This window comes from Macaca nemestrina, chromosome 3 (genome assembly GCF_043159975.1).
Source record: "Macaca nemestrina isolate mMacNem1 chromosome 3, mMacNem.hap1, whole genome shotgun sequence".
Taxonomy (NCBI): Eukaryota; Metazoa; Chordata; class Mammalia; order Primates; family Cercopithecidae; genus Macaca; species Macaca nemestrina.
Window position 1 is genome coordinate 148,410,425 of NC_092127.1, and position 23,599 is coordinate 148,434,023.

The 23,599-nt window shown below is 37.8% G+C and overlaps 2 protein-coding genes across 3 annotated transcripts in view; both read left to right on the plus strand.

The window, feature by feature from the left end:
• Positions 1 to 23,599, plus strand: part of LOC105464780 (FRY like transcription coactivator) — a 286,250-nt gene that overhangs the window by 52,688 nt on the left and 209,963 nt on the right. The gene's annotated exons all lie outside the window — the stretch shown is intronic.
• LOC139362418 (putative uncharacterized protein encoded by LINC00269) overlaps positions 1 to 23,599 on the plus strand; it is a 134,550-nt gene that overhangs the window by 52,456 nt on the left and 58,495 nt on the right. The window contains exon 5 of one of the 2 annotated variants that reach the window (XM_071093620.1): positions 5,045 to 5,224. The exons of the other annotated variant lie outside the window; for it this stretch is intronic. The gene's annotated coding sequence lies outside the window, so the exon portion shown is untranslated. The remainder of the gene's footprint in view (positions 1 to 5,044; positions 5,225 to 23,599) is intronic. 2 annotated transcript variants of the gene reach the window in all.

The window sequence follows — 23,599 nt, forward strand, 5'->3', positions numbered from 1 at the left end:
GATCTTTGGCCATAAAAAAGCCTCCCCATTTCTGAGCATCTAAGAAACGTACATGTGGGCTGGGTGTAGTGGCTCACACCTGTAATCCCAGCATTTTGGGAGGCTGAGGTGGGTGGATCACCTGAGGTCAGGAGTTTAAGACCAGCCTGGCCAACATGGTGAAACCTCATCTCTACTAAAACACATAAATTAGCTGGGTGTGGTGGCAGGTGCTTGTAATCCCAGCTACTCGAGAGGCTGAGACAGAGAATTGCTTGAACCAGGGAGGCAGGAGTTGCAGTGAGCTGTGATCATGCCATAGCACTCCAGCCTGGGTGACAGAGTGACACTCCGTCTCAAGTGTACACGTGGAGGCAAGAATCTTAGAACAGCTAGAGATGATAAGATGTTCAAGTTTTAAGCTGTGTATATCATAGACACAATTTTGTTGTAAAAATGTGACCCTTCCACTAGTATAATGACCTCAACCTTTTATTTTTTTAATTTATTTTATTTCTTATAGAGATGGGGTCTTCCTGTGTTGCCAAGCTGGTCTCAAACTCCTGGGCTCAAGTGATCCTCCTGCTTTGGCCTCCCAAAGTACTGGGATTACAGGTGTAAGCCACCATATCCAGCCAGTCTCAACCATTAAAAAAAAAAAAAAAATCTGCATATAGTGTGCACGTGTGGCACATTTCCCTTATGACATTACTTGTTTTGTACTTCCCCATTCCTGCCCCTCCACTCTCTACCTCTCTGATTCTGAGCTGGTTAGAGGATACAGTGGCCATAGGTGCTTACGTTCTAGGTAGGGAGAAAGGCAATAAGGAATTAAATAAGTATATAAAACCAAGCATATATTAGTGATGAGTTCTATAATGAAAACAAAATGGAAATAGGATAGTGACATGGGAGGCCTGCTTGCTATTGTGTGTTCTTCTGAACCTTTTTCTCATTTGTCAGTTGGGAATGATAATCATCTACCTCCTTACAGTTGTTTGGACTTAATTAGGTTCTGTGTGAAGTGCACCTAGCAGAGTAACTGGCAACATACCTAATTATCAAGTACATGCTATTTTCCCTTTCCCTTTCTTTCTATAATTTGAGCCTTCCAAATCTGTGGTGTAGTGCCATAGAATGAATCTACCTTTGCTAGAGTATGTTTAAACTATGTCCCTGTGTGATTTTGGAGTTCTTACGGAAACAGTAAATAACGACATAGATGACTCTTGAGGACATCACACTTAGTGAAATAAGCCAGTTACAAAAGAACAAATATTGTATGATTTTACTTAGGCCGATAGAGACAGAAAGTAGAATGGTGACTATCAGACTGTGACAGAGAGAATGGGGTTGACCGTAATGGGTATAGAGTTGCACTTTTGTAAGATGAAAAGAGTTCTGGAGATGGATGGTGGTTATGGTTGCCCAACAGTGTGCATGTATTTAATGTACACTTTTTTCATTTTAATTTATTTATTTTATTTTTTGAGATGGAGTCTTGCTCTGTTGCCCAGGCCTGGAGTGAAGTGGCGTGATCTCGGCTTACTGCAACCTCCACCTCCCAGGTTCAAGCAGTTCTCCTGCCTCAGCTACTCCCTGAGTAGCTGGGAATACAGGTGCGTGCCACCACACCTGTCTAATTTTTTGTATTTTTAGTAGAGATGGGGTTTTGTCATGTTGGTCCGGCTGGTCTTGAACTTCTGACCTCCTGATCTCCCCGCCTTGGCCTCCCAAAGTGCTGGGATTACAGGCGTGAGCCACCGTGCCCAGCCTTAATGTACATTTTAAAATGGTTAAGATGGTAAATTATATGTGTTTTCCTGCTTCTTGTTTTCTTTTTTTGAGACAGAGTCTCTCTTTGTCACCAGGCTGGAGTGCAGTGACGCAATCTCGGCTCACTCCAATCTCGGCCTCCTGGGTTCAAGCAATTCTCCTGCCGCAGCCTCCTGAGTAGCTGGGATTACAGGTACACACCACCACACCCAGCTAATTTTTGTATTTTTAGTAGGGATGGGGTTTCACCATGTTGGCCAGGATGGTCTCGATCTCCTGACCTCGTGATCTGCCCACCTTGGCCTCCTGGGTGGGATTACAGGCGTGAGCCACCACACCCGGCCTTTAGTGCAGTTTTTAATAAAGTAAGTGATAAAATTATTACCTTGCTCCACTCTTCCCATTTTGGTAGATATCAGTGAATCAAGTTGTTCCTGACGAAATCATGAAATAGAGGGTGGTTGTTTTTGCATCATAAATCTATGTGAGAGTTCCAAAAAATGAAAATGTTGTTAGGAATTTTTATCATCTTAACTTCCAGAGGTGTCAAACCTTAAACTGTTAATTGGTGAGCAAAGAGCATAGTGTGGCTGGAAAAGATATTTCTATTGTTTTGTTTTGTCAATTTATAGTATATTTATTGGGCACTTAATTGTCTTTAGTGAACAAGAGTAATAACATTTGTTGAGTATTATCTACCAGCAATTATTCTAAGTTTATGCTTAACAATACTTGATACTAATAATGGTTTGTCATCTTTATATAGCAGCCTTGAAGGTGTTATTCTCATTTTCTAGTTGAGAAATCTGAGGCTCTGAGTGCTGAGTGACTTTCTACTTTAAAAATGATTTTAGAGGAATTTCAATACATAGAAACGAAGGGAGGGCATTCCAGATGGAATAAAGCATGCGTTAGATCTGTGTGATCTGTGTGTAGGAAGGCATGGGATATATTTGCACAGAGCAAAGAGTTCAGCCTGACTGAAGTCTGGATAACATTCGGGAGATGGGCTGGCAATTTAGTCTCTTCCATTAGAATCTTGATGAGGTGAATGAATTCCTGAACAATTTTCTGTAGGCATTGGGATACACCATTGAATTACCAAGCCTGGGGTAATCAGAGTTATGCGCTAGGAAGCAATATCTGAGGTGCATTGGAGTAGTGAGAGAGGGGAGGCCAAAGATCGGTTAGAGTGACCACTTGGAATTCTTTTGCAGTCATTAGGAAGTAGTTGGCGTCAGAGTGCAAATGGCTGGTAGTTGAGGAGTAAGTTGAGAGGTGAGAAGGAAGAAGCACAAATGTAAGTGGAAGTGAAGTGGAAGGGAGGAGTCTATGGAGCATGAGTATAAGTAACACTTTTTTTGTGTGTTGGGGGAGCATAATGGTCACCTGAATATGTAGGTCAGATGTAGGATCAGCTTTGAAAAGGGAGGATTCTGAGAGATACTTGAAAAAAAAATGCCTTCACACATAGAGTCTATGAGCACAAGAAGGAGGGACTTCAGCAGTCTTGAATTTGAAGGGTTGACGTTGGGCAACCTTTTTCAGTTTAGCAGATGAAGATATCTGTAGAGAGTATGGGACTGTAGTGGGCCTGGAGACTTGAAGAGTAGACAAGTTTCAACCTCTGTAAGAGAGAATTCAAATTTAATAGGGTCAATTTTCACATTTTAGAGTGTGACGTGGAATAATAGTAGTGTACTTACGTTCGTCTTTTATACAAATAACGTATAGAGTAGAAGCTCTCTTAAACAATATTGGCTATATAATATACCTGCAGTTGGGTTGGCTGAATAGAATATTGTTTAAAATGAGAAAGAAAGATACATACCTTAAATATTTTATAAGTGTATGAATGCTTATATTTCACCAGTCTTGTGATGCATAGCCAAGACATTTTCTTTAAAATGTTTTTAAAGTGGCTTCCCGTAATTAAATTACACGACCTAATGTTTAGCAACAAAACATTTTATTTTTGCACTCATTTTTGATGTAATATGCAACTAAACTATGTAATTATAGTAAATACAACAGACATAGCTGATTTTAGAATAAACACAATTTACTCTAGGATACTACTGTGTTATTGGGAGAAAAATGAGGTGGTGTACCAAAGAGGACTCCCCTTTCCCCTACAAGGAAATTGAAGCTCAGAACTTGTTACTTGACTATGGTTTTAGGATTGCCAATAATCTGGTTTTATCACTGAATTCAATGCTTTTCTCATTATATGGAGTTATAAGGTGAAATAGAATAATATGTCAGATATTGGTTAGTAGTTAGGAAGTTATAGACTGTAGTTTTTTAAAAGTAGCAGCTTTATTGAGATATAATTCACATGCTGTTGAAGTCACCAATTTAAAGTGTGCAATTTAAGGCTATGCATGGTAGCTCATGCCTGAAATCCCAGTACTTTGGAAGGTGAGGGAGGAGGAACACTTGAGGCCAGGAAATAGAGACTGGTCTGGGCAACACAGCAAGACCCTATCTCTACAAAAAATTAAAAAATTAGTCGGACATGGTGGCATGCTCCTGTACTTCTAGGTACTCTGGAGGCTGAGGCAGGAGGATTGGTTGAACACAGGAGTTTGAGGCTACAGCGAGCTATAATTGCACCACTGCACTCCAGCCTAGGTGACAGAGTCAAACCTGTTTTCAAATAAATAAAGTGTACAATTAGAGCCTTTTTTATATTCATAGAATTGTGCAACCATTACTATAATAGACTTTTAGAACATTTTCATCACCCTCTGAAAGAAACCCTCTACCCATCAATAGTCACACCTATCTTTTGTCTCCTGGCCCTAGGCAACCACTTACCTGTTTTCTCTTTCTTAGATTTGTCTATTATGGACATTTCATATAAATGGAATCATATAATATGTGGCCTTTTGTGAGTGGCTTCTTTCAGTTAGCATAATGTTTTTAAGATTCATCCACGTCGTAGCATGTGTCAGTACTTTATTCCTTTTTGTGGCAGGGTAATATTCCATTGTGGATATACCACATTTTATTTATCCATTCATCAGTTGATGACATTTAGGTTGTTTCTGCCTTTTGACCATTACAAATAATGCTACTATGAACATTTGTATGCGTATTTTTGTGTGGGTATGTTTTCATTTCTCTGGGATATATACCTGAGTGTGGAATTGCTGGGTCATGTTTAACCTTTGAGGAACTTGCAGACTTTTGATTAGTGATATATGGAGGCTGCTAAAATGTTAAGATGTTGTAAGCATGGCTGTTACTAATAACCAACCATATTTCCTATTTTTCAATCTTCCAGCCTAGAACATTCCATATTCTATTTCACACACGGTGACTCACTCACTACTGCTTTGCACCAGTGTGCCCACTTGAGTGCCTGTAAAGTACAAGCTCCAGATTGAAAAAGCTTCTAGATGGATCCTTTCCAAACTTGGTGTCTTTTCTACAAACTCTGTGCCTCAACAACCATTTCTAAGTGGTAAGGACATGTATAGTTCCTCTTTTCTAGGCCTTCTGTCCTTTTTTATACATGAGTTAATACCTGCAATTTTTGTATTTTTTCTAAATCAAATATAAAAGTAGCAAAAACATCAGATTTTTTGAGACCTGAAAACATTTTTTACATATTACATTCTGTGCACAGAACATGCATGTTTATAAAGAATATAAACACATGTGAACAACTTTATGCCTGTGCACTTTATGTGCCTTATTTGTACTCTGTAGTCCCTTATTGTAAGGCTGAGATAATTTATCTTGTTACTGTCTTACCTATTTAGGGATTTTGAGCCCATTTGTTGAAGAATATCCTCCTACTTCCTGGCAATTGTAAATTATGTATACATTCATGGAGATGATAAGAGAGGTGTGCAATGCCAGCTCTTCTTTTTATAGCATAGCACTATGTGTGCCTTTTCATATTCTGACTTTTTTTTGGAAGCATAGATGTCAGTTAGCCAACAAGTTTTCTAGACAACTCTGAGATTTACTCAGAAAACATAGGGTTGGTTGGTGAGGGGAGAGTAAAATTGAGCAGAAATGGAAGACGTTTAAAAGAAAATGATTGAAATAGACTAATTTTGAGCCAGTCAACCAATGCCTACTGTTTAAGAATGAAAATATATAATGACATTTAGCATAATAAAGAAGTAAGTTACCAAATGGAAACTGTGGTATTAGATAAAGATGAAAGGCAGGTAGATAGAGTGAAAATTGGGGTACATTTTAGCTCTAGTTCTAATCATTAATTGCCTAGTTTTCTTGAATGCCGGTTAATTAGCCTTGGTAGACCCAGTTTTCTCATCTGAATTGAGTGAATTAGACTAAATGATTTGTAAGGATTTTTGGTGCTTTCATAATCCCAACACTTTATGAACTATAATGAACAAATTTATAGATTTTTGGTTTTTTTTTTTGAGATTATGCTTTCTTCCCTAACCTATCTGATAGAGACACTTTAGGTCTATTTTTGTTGAATTGTGGGGCAAGAATAAGGTCTCCACTGTCAGAACACTTTTCAGTTAATCTTTCTGTTTTGAAGTTGGTGTCTTTCATTCTCTTTCTTTGCCCATTTTTATCCTTTTCTCCTACTGACCTCAAGGACTTTCCTTCATTTCACTCAGACAATCTCTTTCTGTCCACTCCTATGTCATATTAGTGGCTCTCATTATGCTTCCTTAACGTGTCTAGCATCCATTATTTTCACATTAGCAATTTTCCAGGGTCACTACATCTTAGATCAGTGATTCTAATTCTGGGACCCTTTATAAAAACACAGATACCTTTTGAAGCTAAGTGTGGTGGCTCATGCCTGTGTTCCCAGTGCTTTGGGAGGCCCAGGTGGGATGATGACCTGAGGCCAGGAGTTTTGAGACCAGCCTGGGCAACATAGCAAGACCCCATCTCTACAGAAAATTTAAAAATCAACCAAGTGTGATTGTTATACACCTTTAGTCCCAGATACTTGGGAGGCTAAGGTGGGAGGATTGCTTGAGCCCAAGAGGTTGAGGTTGCAGTAAGCTATGATTGCGTCACTGCATTCCAGCCAGGGTGACAGAGCAAGACCCTGTCTCTTAAAAAGAAATACAGGCTGGGCGTGGTGGCTCATGCCTGTAATCCCAGCACTTTGGGAGGCCAAGGCAGGCTGATCACGAGGTCAGGAAATCGAGATCATCTTGGCTAACACGGTGAAACCCCCTCTCTACTAAAAATGCAAAAAATTAGCCAGGTGTGGTGTCACGTGCCTGTAGTCCCAGCTACTGGGGAGGCTAAGGCAGGAGAATTGCTTGAGCCTAGGAGTGGAAGTTGCAGTGAACCGAAATTGTACCACTGCACTCCAGCCTGGGTGACAGAGTGAGACTCGATCTCAAAAAAAAAAAAAAAAAAAAAAATAGAAATACAGATACTTTTTGAAACAAATTTGGGAGAAGGTTGTGATTCTTTGGCAGGTAGTTAGGGCCAGCACTAGTTTACCAGGACTGGAGCCTCAAAGTTCTCTTACTTCTCACTTCAATCCCTTCTTGCCTTAGACCTCATTATTACCCGGAACAGTTTCTTTTCTAAGGTCTTGGAAAGAGGATCTTCTTTTTATTTCAGGATTTTTTTTTTCTTGTGTCTGTAAAAGAAATGTTTTGTCTTATTTATTTACAATTTTTATTATGGAAAATGAGAAACATATGCAGAAATAAACGGACTGGTATAACCAATCGCTTTGTATTCAGACACAGATTCAGTAATTATCAAGTCATACCCACATTGTTTATCTATACCCCACCAACTTTTCTCCCACTCCTGTTATTTTAAAGCAAATTCTAGACATCATGTATCTTATTTGTAAGTATTTCAGTATGTATCCTTAAGACCCTTTAAAAAAATAATGATAAAGTTGCTATGAACACTCTTGTACATATCTTTGGGCATATCTGCGTACTTTTTTTTTCCTTGAGTATATACTCAGAAATAGAATTTGCACTTCTGTATGTTCATATTATAAAAAATCATGAAGGGAATAAAAATAATTTAAAAATGAAAAAGAATTTGCAATATTGTTTTGGACTTAGCAGCACATTCTCTGAGCAATGTTTAGTCAAATTACTATATATATTATTATCTATTACTGTATAACAAACTACCCTGAAACTTAGTGGCTTAACACAATAACATTATTATCTCACAGTTGCTGTGAGTCAGTTTCTTTGGGGTGCAGCTTAACTGGGTGCTTTTGGCTCAGAGTCCTTTGTAAAGCAGCAATCCAAGTGTCTTCTGGGGCTGCATTCATCCCGTGACTCAAGTAAAAGGCACAAAGGAGCAGCCTTCTGGGGTGCTTTCAAGCTCACTCATGTGATTATTGACAGGTCTCAGGTCCTTTCTGGCTGTTGGCCAGAGGCCAATTCCTTGACGCTTCCATAGGGCAGCTAACAACATGGGCAGCTGGTTGTTAGTTCAGAGCAAGGGAGAGAGGGCATCCAGATGGAAACCATGCTCTTTCTGTAACTTATTGTTAGAGTGAGAGCCCATCACACTTGCTGCATCCTTTTAAAAAAAATTATTGTGCTAAAGTGTGCATAATGTAAACTGAACATTTTAACTATTTTAAGTGTACAATTCAGTGGCATTACATACCTTTACATTGTTGTGCAATTATCACTATCATTTATCTCCAGAACTTTCTCATCTTCACAAAATGAAACTCTATACCCATTAAATAACTCCCCATCGTCGTCTTTGCCCAGCCCCTGACAGCCACCATTCTACTTTCCCAAGAGTTTGACCCCTCTAGGTACCTCATAAGTGGAATCATGCAGTTACAGTATTTATCCTTTTGTGACTGGCTTTTTTCACCCAGGATAATGTCTTCAAGGTCATTCATGTTATAGTATGTGTCAGAATTTCATTCTTTTTTTTTTTTTTTGAGACGTAGTCTCGCTCTGTTGCCCAGGCTGGAGTGCAGTGACGCGATCTCCGCTCACTGCAAGCTCTGCCCCCTCTCGGGTTAACGCCATTCTCCTGCCTCAGCCTCCCTAGAAGCTGGGACTACAGGCGCCCGCCACCACGCCTGGCTAATTTTTTTGTATTTTCAGTAGAGACAGGGTTTCACCGTGTTCGCCAGGATGGTCTCGATCTCCTGACCTCGTGATCCACCTGCCTCGGCCTCCCAAAGTGCTGGGATTACAGGCATGAGCCACCGTCATTCTTTTTTAAGACTGATAGTATTCCATTGTATTTACATGCCACATTTTGTTTATCCATCCATCCACTGATAGTTGAGTTCTTTCCACATTTTGGCTGTTGTGAATAATGATGCTAGGAACAAGGTATTCAGTTGAATTCTATTCCTAGAATCAAGCCTTTCAATTCAGTCTACACTAAAAGGGAGGTGAGGCCAGGCGCAGTGGCTCATGCCTGTAATTCCAGCAGTTTGGGAGATTGAGGCAGGTCCCCTGAGGTCAGGAGTTTGAGACCAGCCTGTCCAACATGGTGAAACCCTGTCTCTACTAAAAATACAAAAATTAGCCAGGAGTGATGGCGGGTGCCTGTAGTTCCAGCTACTCAGGAAGCTGAGGCAGGAGAATCGCTTGAACCCAGGAGGTAGAGGTTGCAGGGAGCTGAGATCACACCACCGCTTTCCAGCCTGGGCGACAGAGTGACACTGTGTCAAAAAAAAAAAAAAAAGGGGGGGGTGGGGGTGAATAGTGAATACTTACAGGTATGAATACCAGAAAGTATGATCATAGGGGCTGCTCTCAGAGCTACCATACTGTTTAAGTTAGTCTTAATAATTGTTCTCTGTATAGTTATGCCACCAACTGGATATACAATTAAGTTCATTATCTTTCATATTAATAACTGTTCTAAAATGTAATTTTGTTTTATAATCATGTATAATAGTTTTATGGTTCCAAAGTCAAATTCTGTTTTCTCCTCCATGTAAGTAATCATATTCTAGAAACTTTTTTTTTTTTGAGAAAAATATAAGCAAGCTACATATTCATATTTCTCCTTATATAAATGATAGGATACTATATACTTTTTTTTTTTACTTGATATATTCTGGGGATCACTCCTTATCTTTTTATAGCTATATAATAACCCATTGGGTGAATGTGCCATAGTTTATTTAACCAGTTCCCAATTGATGGGGACTTGGATTGCTTATAATCTTTTGCTAATATAAATGGTATTTATATATATGCGGATATACAAATCTTTTTATATCTTGCCATTGTATGTTTGGGACAAGTTCTTAGAAGTGGAATTGCCGGGCCAAAGGGTAAATGAGTATGCAGTGTTTGTTTGTTTGTTTGTTTGTTTTAAGACAGTCTCACTGTCACCCAGGCTGGAGTGCGGTGGCATGATCTCAGCTCACTGCAATTTCCACCTCCCAGGTTCAAGCAATTCTTGTTCCTCAGCCACCCGAGTAGCTGGGATGACAGGTGTGCACTACCATGCCTGGCTAATTTTTTTTTTTTTTTTGGAGACGGAGTCTTGCTCTTGTTGCCCAGGCTGGAGTGTAGTGGCTCAATCTTGGCTCACTGCAAGCTCCACCTCCCGGGTTCAAGCGATTCCTCTGCCTCAGCCTCCTGAGTAGCTGGGATTACAGGTGCCTGCCATGATAATTTTTTTTTTTTGTACTTTTAGTAGAGACTACTAATTTTTGTACTTTTAGTAGAGACTGGGTTTTGCCATGTTGGCCAGGCTGGTCTGGAACTCCTGACCTCAGGTGATCTGCCCACCTCAGCCTCCCAAAGTGCTAGAATTAAAGGTCTGAGCCACTGCACCTGGCCTATTTTTTGTATTTTTTAGTAGAGACAGGGTTTTGCCATGTTGGCCAGTCTGGTTTGGAACTCCTGGCCTCAGGGATCTGCCTGCCTCAGCCTCCCAATGTGTTGGGATTACAGACGTGAGCTACCATGCCCGGCCTTGTGTTTTTTGGGTATTGCTAGATTTATCCTCATAAGAAATTGTACCTCTTTGTGTTCCCATCAGTAATGTATGAGAGTGCCTATTTTTTCATACATAACCTTGTCAGCAGAATATGTTGTCAAATTTTGAGGGTTTTGTCAAATGGAATTTCATTGTAGTGTTAATTTCCCCCTCCTTATGGGTGATATTGAATATCTTTTTATATGGCTAAGAGGCATTTGCATTTCTTTTTATTTTTCCAATTGTCCATATTTTTAGCCCCCTTTTCTGTTTGTTGGTATTTTTTATTTTATAAGCTCTTTACACATTAGAAATATCAATCACTTGTCTCTGTTTTCTTTTTCCTAACAGCTAAACAGAGGTATTCTGTATTCTGCTTTCAACTGGCTTCATTTTTTCCTCATTCTTTTTCATTAATGTTACGTTTATTCTTCTGGATAAGTGATTGTTTGATTGCACTTGTACATGCGAGACCTATTTCATTATTTCTTCAAGTTCAACATGCTTTAGATAGAATGTGACTTTATCCACAAACCTGTGTTCCCTTTATCAAGTAATGGTATTGCCATTTTCCCAGATGAAAAATTGAAGTGACCTTTTTGACTTTATTTATTATTTATTCGTTATTTATTCAACAAGTATTTGTTGAGTACCTATCAGGTTTCAAGTACAGGCTAGGAATTAGGTGGCAAATAGTATAATCCTAGCTCTCAGGGAATAGTCTAAGAGGGGAGTAGGTGTTCCACAAATACACAAACCATGTCTAAATATGTGGTTAAGAATTCCAAGAGAGAATGTAAAAGTGGGGACACATTATTACATTGGAGAGGTTGTGAGTTGCCTCTTTGAGAAAATGACACTTAAGCTAAGATTTGAAGGACGTTTAGGATTAGCTTGGTGGAAAAAAGTCAGTGTGGCAGTTTCCTGACATAGGAAACAGTGTGTAGAAGGATCCTGAGTCAGAAACGAAGTTGGACTTGTAGGAAATGAAAAGACCAGTTTAGCTGGCATGCAGGGAGAAGGGGTGGAGGGGCCTGAGATATCCGATTGCTTTGTAAAGAGATCACTCTGACTGTGGCAGGGGTAATCCATTGGAGGGGGTCATGTAGAAGTCAGTCAGGAGCTGGTTAGCAGACCGTTGTAGTAATTGTGAAAGGTAATGATGCCTATTTGTTCAGTTATAAAATTCTTTCAGTTCTAATTCAGGAGTTTGTTCATTCCCTCTCTTGACTACTGGGATAGATTTTAAAAGATTGATCCCATACTGTCTTAGTCCCTGTTCCCCATCCAGTCTGCTTCAGAAGACAACTTTTAGAGTCAACAGTCTGTTCATATCACTTCCTTTCTCAAAAACTTACGGTGGTTCTATGATTGTGGAAGAATGAGGTCCCACCTGTTATTGAAGCTTTTATCATTTTCTTTAGGTTTCAAGATCTGCTCTCCTGAGACAACTTTCTTTGGGCAGCCAAGATGGGTACTTTTCTGCCTCTTTTCTTAGCTCATCTCCAATCTTCCATCATGACATCTGTACCTCTCTTCCCCACCAACCCCCACTATTCCCTGATCCTTCTTAAATCCCAAGATTAATTTTTTTTAACTCAATATATACTCAATTTTCTTTTGCCATGTCAATTCTAAGATTTATCATAGTTTATGTTGAGAAATATTCGTGTATTTATTTGGAGTGCAAAGAAATTATATATATATGTATATTTGAGACATCACCCTGTCACCCAGGCTGGAGTGCAATGGTACAATCTTGGCTCACTGCAACCTCCGCCTCTCGGGTTCAAGCGATTCTCTTGCCTCAGCCTCCTGAGTAGCTGGGATTACAGACATGCGCCACCATGCTTGGTTAATTTTTGTATTTCTAGTAGAGACAGGGTTTCACCATGTTGGCCAGGCTGGTCTCAAACTCCTGACCTCAGGTGATCCGCCTGCCTCACCCTCCCAAAGTGCTGGGATTACAGGCATGAGCCACTATGCCCGGCCTATTTTTTATTTTTAAAACTGATAGGAACCCAGTAGATATATGTTGAATTGTATGAGATTAGGAAGCATTCCATGTGGTGGATCAGTCATTCAAATTTCTTATAAAAGAAGGAAGTCTCAAGTATAATTTTATAAATATTTTGAATAGAACTTTTGGGAGTAACCTCATTTAGAAACAGAAAAATGTTATTTGCTGTTTGAAGCAGCTTTTATAGTTCAGTGCACATCAAATAATGCTTATATTGTCTACATTGAGTTGACAAAAATGTGTTTATATGGCGATATTAGAGTTCTTATGACTTACTGGGGTAATGGCATATTTAGGGCATTAAATATTTGATTGCCAGGTATCAGAAAATGGTCAATAAAATAATGTATATGTAAGTATTTGAATGCACCTCTGCTTTTATCTGAGATACCTTTGAACTCATTGTCCCCTTAGCTGACTTCTTAGTGTGTATCTGTCTAGAGTAAATGTAATAGTCTGCCTATTGACAAGGATTAGTTTACTTGATTCTCATATTTGATTTTGTTAATAGATCAGTGCCAGCCAGCGTGTTTCTTTTGTAAAGAGAAGAGTACTAATATTATTATTTACTGCCTACACCTTGCAAAATGATTTCATGTACTCTCTTTTTAAAAATCCTTACAGGTTTCCTTCTGTCTCTCTCTTACTCAGTTTTTCCTTCTCTCCCTTCTTTCTTCCTCTCCTTTTCTTCCTATAAATGAGGTTAAGTGACTTTGTCTGGGTAACTATGGCTTAGTATTGTGTAACTGTACTACATACATTGTGTTGCCTTCTGATATGAAATATTTTCTCTGAAATTACATTGGAAATGGGGTTTTTACAGATTTGTTGTAGATATGACTTTACAGATATTAACCTAACTTTTAGTTTCTTTGGATCACCTCTTGAATTAAATAGTTGTTTTTGTCTCCTAATACATATTGATGCAATAAAAGGGTTGGGCGGTTATAATAATTTTGGTCCTATACTGAATTTTTGTTATCTGAAATACAGTAGAAACTAAACCTTTTAAACCCATTTAAAAGTCAGTTTTCTAAAGTCACATTTAACAGTTTTGGTGTTGCAATGTTAACTAATGAAAACTATTTCGGTTGTATTATTTTAAGGTAGAAGTATCTTAATGGAAATTTTAAATGAGCTTGCTTAAGATTAAGCACCTTGAGTCTAGTTTCTGGAATGTGATTTTAAGTTTTTTTAAAAAATTACTTTGAAACAGTAACTAGGGCAAGTACTTACAGGTAAGAGTGAAATTATTTGGTACAATAAGCTTCAATTATAATGCATTTAGTTTGGAGTGATGAAAGTTTTTTTTTTTTTAACTTTAATTTTTTTGAGACAGGGTCTTGCTCTGTCACCAAGGCTGAAGTGCAGTGGTGCAATCATAGCTCACTGTAGCCTTGACCTTCTGGGCTAAAGCAATCCTCACACCTCAGCCTCCCAAGTAACTGGGACTACAAACACACACTACCACGCCTGGCTAATATTTTAATTTTTTTTAGAGATGGGGTCTCGCTATGTTGCCCAGGCTGGTCTTGAACTCCTGGGCTCAAGTGATCCTCCCACCTCAGCCTCCCCAAGTACTGGGATTACAGGCCTGAGCCACTATGTCTAGCTGAAAGTTATTATTTTTAAAACTGAGAATCTATAAAAGCAAAAATATTCATTGTAGCTCATGGTTTGACAGGTCTATGAAAAGCTTAAAATATAAAATTGTCAGAAGTAAAATATTGCATTTCACATAGGATTTATGTAACTAGTAGTGAAGGTGAAAAAAACCTGATGAGGTGGGAGAAATGACCCAATGTCTCACTTTGCCCTCCCTGTGTCTTACTTCCCCTCTCATTTTAAGTTCTACATGAGTATTACAGCTTCAAATATAATCATGGCATTAATTCAGAAGCCTGATATATTAAAAAAATCTTTTATTTTTCTGTAATAACTGCATTTGTACTGTATTAGAACTTTCTACCACACTCTCCTTCTGAGACAGTACAGAGCTAGCTGGGTGAGTCACACCACGCCACAAATTCCTTAAGGTGGTAGGTGGTGTCTTATTCATCATTCGTGTCCCTCACTGCCTCGTGCAGTGCTTGATAGGCAGTCGGACTCTGTTCCTTTATTATACTATACCTGGTGTTAGGTTTCTAGAGCACTTAAATTTTTTTTTTTTTTTTTTGCCTTTTTGCTTTACTCTAATAAATCTTCTAGTTAGCATTAATATCTAGCCTAAATATGATTTAAATGTATGTTAAAATTCTTAAGAAGAGTAGCAAATCTAGATTGGGAACTGGATCCGTAGACAATATTCAAAAGATACAATTCAGATGACCCTGAACACCACTAAACTGATCCAGGGGCCAAATACTCTCTCAAAATAGAGGAGGAGAAAGGAAAAGAGGCATGTAGGGATCCAGGAGAAGAAGGACGATTTATGTGGAGTGGAGGGAATTTTCATTTTAAACCACAGGTAGGGCTGTTGATCCTTGTTTACTTTGTCAGATTTTCCCTATAATAGAGAAACTGCTGAGTCAGAATTGTGCAACTGATTGAATTAGCACCTTGTTTAAATTGTTAACATCCATCTTTGAGAAGCATATATTTTAGATAAAAGATTTAAAAATCTTGGCCGAAACAAAGGATGGTCTCTTTCCTTTATGAAGGTGTTCATTGAACTTTAAATAGGAAGATATTAACAGAAGAGAATTGAATTTAGTCTTCAAGTAAGTATCTCTGTGATTTGTTGGTCACAGTCTGATTTCTTCCCCACCCCCCACCATTTTTTTACTTGTGATAAGACAAATTCTTATCTTTTCATGAAATACTTAAAGCAAATTAAGTGTTAATTATGTTTATCCTTTTTGAGAGCTGTCTAGCTTTTTCGGTTCTGAGGTTCAGAATCAATATAAGAACATATTGAAATCATAATTGCATTTTATTTTCCAAACAACCATTGGAAGTAATTGCATTTTAATTTGAGAATTTTATCTCAAATAACTCCATATAATAGCTTATACTTTAAAATATAATCCAGAGCTACAGTATTTTTCAATTCATTTATTAGCTTTGTCAGTTTCCACATCTGTAAAGTTGCACATTTACTGAAATTATGGGCTGGTTTGGGTTAAAATGAAGTAACATGTGAAGCATCTAACTTAGTTGGTCATGCATAGTAGGCCCTCAGTAATTAGTTGTTGCTGCTTTTATTATGGGTATTTAATTAACTTGGATTTCTAGAGCACCATTTGTTAGGGTGCAGTGAACCAATTCTGAATTCTACCCTCCTATATTTGTTCCTTGTTTAGACTAAACCACTGTGGAGAATAAAGCCTATTTGTGGGGTGGGGTGGGGGTGGTGCCTACTGACTTTTGTATGCATGTTTTTTCAGAGTTACGGGATGTGTACTGGAATGTGAAGGATTCAGCTTTTTGGTGGCATGTTCTATATGGTCATCCATAGTGACCAAACTGATTTGGAATGTTGTTTTCTTACTGAGTTGGAAATGTGTTATTTTCTCTACAGAGGATGTTGATCTGAATAAACTGCTTATTATGCTTTATACATTTCTAGAGCGAGATGAACTGTCAATCAGTGTAAATCTCACCCAGCACAGTATTTTCTTTCACAAACATGGGGAGGAGGCAATACCAAGATAACCACTTTTTGGACAGAACCAAGAGCTGCTGTGTAACTTAGAGGGTGTGTGATAGCATCCAACTTTGGAGCCTGTCATGTCACTTTGGGAAATTGTGGCATGGAGGCTTACAGGAAAAAAAAATCTTGTTTATTAACACCTGAATATGTTACTTATATAGCTTTTTTACAAGTCATCAGCTAGCTAGCTTCTCAAAGAGAGGCAAGAACCCATTTGCATAAAGATTGTGGCTATAGTCAGTCTTCTGGTAACAGGAGCTGTGAGCACCACTTTTTTGATGAAGTCTTTCCTGTTCCCTCTTCCACTCAGGTTGATGACTGTCTCCTTTGTACCTGGTTGCAGCTTGAACATATTTAGGTAACTTCTCTCAAAGCCCTTGAAACATGCCACTGCCCATGTCTCCCTTCCAGCTTGTCTGTAAACTCCTTGATGGTAGCAGTTGTGTGTGAGTGCCACTGAGTATGGATTCCTGGAGCTTAGGTTGATCCCCAGTAAATGTTAAATGCAGGTCTCCCTGTGCCTGTGGAAATGCCTCAACATCAATTGGTTCAATTATATCCTTCAGCTTGATCACTAACAAGTCGTTAATGAAAAGCCTCCGGAGATGCTATTCCCATTCTGTACTATCCTCATCATTCCCATTCTTACTTCTTCTTTGCCAATGCAAATTCTCTATTTCATTTTTTTTCTTTAAATACTTCTCTATGAAGTACTTCTCTAAGTACTTTTTAAAGGATGCTTCATTTTAGGGCCAGACGTGGTGGCTCATGCCTGTAATCCAACACTTTGGGAGGCCAAGATGGGTGGATCACCTGAGGTCAGGAGTTTGAGACCAGCATGACCAACATGGTGAAACCCCATCTCTACTAAAAATACAAAATTAGTCAGGCGTGGTGGCGTGCACCTGTAATCCCAGCTACTCAGGAGGCTGAGGCAGGAGAATAGCTTGAACCCAGGAGGCAGAGGTTGCAGTAAGCTGAGACACTGCATAGCCTGGGGGACAGAGTGAGAATCCATCCCAAAAAATAAAAATAAACGTATGCTTCATTTTAGTTAGTTTATAATTAACATTGAGAAATCCAAGAAAGGTGATAAATGTGAACTAGAGCTGGAGATTTAAAATTGGCACCTGTAAAAATACATTATTTTTTGAAATAAAAGTTTGTAAACATTTCCCTTATTTAAAAATCTGAAATTATATTAATTTTGATAAAATTCTAGATTTTTTCCAAATAAGTCAAAACCTAAAAAGAATGGAAATTTTAGGTAAAATTTAGGTAAAAATGGAAAGAAACTAAGAGTCATATTATGATTTTCAGGCTGTTATAAGAAACGTCTTTTACTGTATCATATGGTATTTTATAGTATTTTATAAAAATGTAGGGATTGACCTTATTATCCTTATTATACAAGGTTTTATTGTGGTTTAAAATTCCAAATCTTTTATGTAGCTTCCCTTATACCTCTGCTTCAATTACAAGTAATAGTTTATTGAAATTTAATGTATATATGAAAAAGCCTTGTCATTGACTTTTTTTTTTTTTTTTTTGGAGAAAAATTATTCATTTTAAGACAAAAACAGAGACTATTTGAGCCGAGACCTGATGGATTTAAGAGTGCTGTTGATCATGGTTGACTTGTGAAAGTGATAGATAGATAGATAGATCTTTTATCGTTATTTTTCTTTTGTACTGGGCTTATATTTTGTTTTGTTTTTTTTCTTATTTTCTTGCTTAATAATAGTATCATTAAGCAGGCAGGAGAAAAATAATACCATTGAAACTAAAAGTAATTTAATTTGATTGAGTTGATTGAGTATATACATATATATACACATATATATATTTATTATACTTCTAAGTTCTGGGATGCAAATGCAGAACATTTGGGTTTGTTATATAGGTATATGTGTGCCATGGTAGTTTCCTGCACCTATTCCCCCATCATCTAGGTTTTAAGCCCCACATGCATTAGCTACTTGTCCTAGTGTTCTCCCTCTCCTTGTCCCCCACCCCCCAACTGACCCCTGTGTGTGATGTTCCCCTCCCTGTGTCCACATGTTCTGATTGTTCACCTCCCACTTATGAGTGAGAACATGCAGTGTTTGGTTTTCTGTTTTTGTGTTAGTGTGTTGAAGATGATGGCTTCCAGCTTCATCCATGTCCCTGCAAAGGACATGAACTCATCCTTTTTTATGGGTGCATAGTATTCCATGATGTATATGTAGCACGTTTTCTTTATCCAGTATGTCATTGACAGGCATTTGGGTTGATTCCAAGTCTTTGCTATTGTGGACAGTGCCACAATAAACATACATGTGCATGTATCTTTATAGTAGAATGATTTATATTCCTTAGGGTATATACCCAGTAATGGGATTGCTGGGTCAAATGGTATTTCTGGTTCTAGATCCTTGAGGAATCGTCACCCTATCTTCCACAATGGTTGAACTAATATACACTCCCACCAACAGTGTAAAAGCATTCCTATTTCTCCACAGCCTCACCAGCATCTATTGTTTCTTGACTTTTTGATAATCGCCATTGTGACTGGCATGAGATGGTATTTCATTGTGGTTTTGATTTGCATTTCTCTAAAGATCGGTGATGTTGAGCTGTTTTTCATATGTTTGTTGGCTGCATACATATCTTCCTTTTTGAAGTGTCTGTTTATATCCTTTGCCCACTTTTTGATGGGGTTGCTTGATTTTTTTCTTGTAAATTTAAGTTCCTTGTAGATTCTGGATATTAGATCTTTGTCAGATGGGTAGCTTGCAAAAATGTTCTCCCATTCTGTAGGTTGCCTGTTCACTCTGATGTTAGTTTCTTTTGCTGTAGAGAAGCTCTTTAGTTTGATTAGATCCCATTTGTCAATTTTTGCTTTTGTTGCAATTGCTCTTAGCATTTTAATCATGAAGGCTTTGCTCATGCCTATGTCATAATTTTGCAGTTTATTGTATTTATGGACAAAGTAACAAGAATAATATTTGTTCTGTGGCATTTGTTTTATGTGCTTTGTCACACATTATACCCACATACAAATATATATACATTTACAGTAAATATATTTTAACGTCTTAATGCTTACGAATTTTCAAATGATATTTTGTATCATTGATTTTTACCTGTAATCATATGTGGGAAACTTACGTTTAAATGACTGAGACCTTTATATATATGCGTAGTTTGCACATTATCAGTTGAAGTTAGTACATTTTTATTTAGTACTCTTATTTTTCCGAACGCCACTTTTCTAGTTTCTGTGGGAGATGTAATGATGTATGTACCCTTTAGAGGATCACAGTCTCAAAGCAACTCTTACAGCACCACAGAGCTCTAGAACAGGAAGAAACTCTGGAGGTTATCTTCTCTTAAGGGTATGTTTAAACAGTAGTTCTCTGATTCTTATGCATTTTCTCCTTTGCTCAGTAAGCAGGAGATGTGGGCCAATTTTTTGTTTGTTTGTTTTTTTGAAACAGGGTCTCACTTTGTTGCCCAGGCTAGAGTGCAGGGGCACAGTCACTGCTCACTGCAGCCTCTATCTCCCAGGTTCAGGTGATCCTCTCACCGTAGCCTGGGACTACAGGCTAGCATCACCATGCCCAGCTGACTTCTTTTTACTTTTACTAGAGATGAGGTCTCACTCTGTTGCCCAGGCTGGTCTCAAATTCCTGAGCTCAAGTGATCCTCCTGCGTGGGCCCCGCAAAGTGCTGAGATTACAGGAGTGAGCCATCATGTCCGGCCATGGGCAGTTTTTTTAGTTCAGGGATTTACAAATTATGAAGTCAAGAAATAATTTTAGTGGGAAATGACTAGAATATAACACTTGTTTTTCCTGTAATTAGGTTAGAGACTACCAAAGCGTATTGCAGATTATTTCAAATATATCATATTATATTGTGTAGATATATACTGGGTTTTTAAAAATGTATTATAGGTTGTGCACAGTGGCTCACACTTGTAATCCCAGCACTTTGGGAGGCCGAGGCAAGTGGATCACCTAAGGTCAGGAGTTCAAGACCAGCCTGGGCAACATGGTGAAACCCCGTCTCTCCTAAAAATACAAAAATTAGCTGGGTGCGGTGGTGCATGCATGTAATCCCAGCTACTCAGGAGGCTGAGGCAGGAGAATTGCTTGAGCCCGGGAAGCAGAGGTTGTAATGAGTTGAGATTGGGCCATTGCATTGCAGCCTGGGCGACAAAGCGAGACTGTCACCAAAAAAAAAAAAAAAAAAAAAAGTTACATAAATTTTTAAATACATTTTTAAATGTATTTTTTTTATTGAAGTGAAAAGATTTTAGAAAACATATCTTTAATGTGTCTTCTCCTCCACCTCCCACTCCCGACTTGAAACCTGGGGAGCAGCCAGTGTTCTTCATCCCTAGATATGCTACTTAATCTCTTTGCTGTGCTCTCTTGCTCTCATGCCTGATACCAAAGTCAAGTGTTTTCTACCCAGAAACCAGGTGATATTTCCCTGTGATAGTAAAAAACATGCAGTGAGATAGTTTTTTCATTTTGCTGGTCTTGCTTGCATGCCTTTGGGCAAAAATAAAACACTTTGGTGGCTCTGCTAATCTGTAAGTATTGCTTATGATGTGCCTATCTTGTTACCAAGATGTGATTTAGTCACCAAGAGAATTTGGATATTTAATACTAGTACATAACAAAACTCCTTATCAAGTACTCATGTGGGCACATACAGAGGCCTAATTGTATTCTTGTAATGCACAATATAAATACTAATATTGTTTTGGAGAATCAGCATGGTATGCCAAAGCCATGGTTTGGAAAAATGCATTGTAGTATGTTTTTATCTGTGGGAATTACTGGCAAATATAATTGAGAGATTCTAAATACTGTAGTTGTTTCCTTCACTTTTGAATTTGGCTTAAGTATTTTTGGTCTTTTTTGTTTTAAATCGCTGAATTATTTTGTTGTATCAATGGTTGAAGCTAAACCGTGATTGTTATTTTAATATTTATGTCTTCTTTTAAAGGTGTATTTTAAAAACAATTTTTTCCCACTGAGAGGGGTTAAAAAATAAATGGGGAGAATAGTAGAATAAATGCTCAGGTGCCCATTCCTCAGCTCAGACATTTATGAAACCACTGTTACCCACTCCCTTTCTGCAGGTCCCAGTTATTTTTGAAGCATTTTCTTTGTCACAACATTTCACCTGTAAATACTTCAGTATGCATTTATAAGAGACAAGGACTTCTGTTTTTAGATAGATAAAGAAGAATCTTAAAAACCTTTTTGAAGAATGTACTGAATTATGATCATTAAATTTGTGTATGGGATGTTAGAGTGATATAAAGGAAAATGAGATAGTTTAAATGGAGTAAGTGGAAAAAAGAAATACCCCACAAGCAGTTGTACCAAGAAACAGTAGAAAAATTACAGTGAAAAGGCCAATTAACAGCTTTTAAAGTACTCATGGAGAAAAGGAAGACATTTGCATTTTATAACCGCCAGTATGTGTCTACATTCCACATAGGTCAGTAGGGGAGTAAAGCCAAGTGTATTTCATACCATTTGAAATAGCAATTCTGTTTCAAGACTTTTTCTTAAGGGAGAAATCAAAGATGTGTACAAGATTGCCAATCAAGATATTCACTACAATATTACTTACAGAAATGGGGAATTGAACCTTTTTTTAAAGAGATCTTTTAGTCCATTCTTTTATTTTTATAGATAATAGTACAGGTAGTTTCCATTTATTAAGTACTTCCCGTATTTCAAGCATTTTGCTAACACCTTAACGTGAATTATATGATGTAAACCTCTAACAACAATAATAAATAAGCAATATTTATTACAACCTCCAACTTTCACATGAGAAACTAAGGCTTGAGCCAGGCGCGGTGGCTCATGCCTGTACTCCCAGCACTTTGGGAGGCGAAGGCAGGCAGATCACCTGAGGTCAGGAATTTAAGAGCAACCTGGCCAATATGGCAAAACTTTGGCTCTACTAAAAATACAAAAATTAGTCAGGTGTGGTGGTACGTGCCTGTAGCCCCAGCTACTCGGGAGGCTGAGGCAGGATAATCACTTGAACTTGGGAAGTGGAGGTTGCTATGGGCGACAGAGTGAGACTGTCTCAAAAAAAAAAAAAAAAAAAAAAAGAAACTAAAGCTTGAGTTTAACTAACTTGTCCTAGATAACTCAGGAAATAAGCATAAAGGAGAGTTCTAAACTTAACCTAATTCCAGAGCCTTTGTATCTAAACATTATACTGTACTACTTCCTGACCTAGTCAAAAAGGCGATTTAGGCCCATAATAAGAAATGGGAAGAAGGGACTCTGCTCCAGGTCACAAAAAATAGTGCAAAAGTGAGATTGAAAAATCCTAACTCAGGGCTAAATACAATCTGTTGCCTCCCCGCATGAATATGGCTAATAAAAATAATTGCTCCTTTTTTCTTCTCTTTAGTATCTTATGTTCAACATTTCCCCATCTACTGTTTATGAAATTATAAGTTTCTAGTCTTTATTTTCTTCTCTGAGGAATAATTTTCTGAATCATATTTGCTCAGCAACATTCACGAAATAGCACTGCACTACTCATGTCCTGAGCCTAAATGAATTGAACTTAATGCTCAATATTAGTGGAATGATTAAAAGAAGATAATCTATTTATAAAATAATGTTTTGTAACCACTAGATAGTGTACAGTATGATTCTGGTTGTATGCAATACAATGTTTAATTTATATAGGAAGACCTGAAAGAAATTAACCCAGATGGTAAAATGAATTCATAATGGCTACCTCTAGGTGTTAGAATTATGAGTAATTTTTATTTCTTCATTACTTTTTTGGGAAATTGTTGCAAATTTTATCAGCTTTTGTTGTATAAGTTAATAACTATTACCATTATTGGGTACTTACTGTGTGTCAAGCACTCTTTAAACACTTTTCATCTTTTACACTTAGTTCTGAAAATAGCCCTAAGAGATTTTATTATCCTTATTGTATAGATGAGGAAACAGAGGTTGAATACTTTGACAATTTGAGTGTATCCTTCTAGGTGTATTCTTGGCTTCCAATTTTATTTCCAACAGTTGGGAAGATACTATAAATATTATTTTTTTCACTTTGTAAAAATGTGTGTTGAATATTATCGCAAAGTAGTCAATATATTTTTAAAATATTGATGGATAACATTTCATCTTAGGAATGTGACATGATTTTTTTTTCCAACTGGTCCTTTTTGTTCTTTGCCTCTACTACAATATTCTGCTCATAGGAATAAT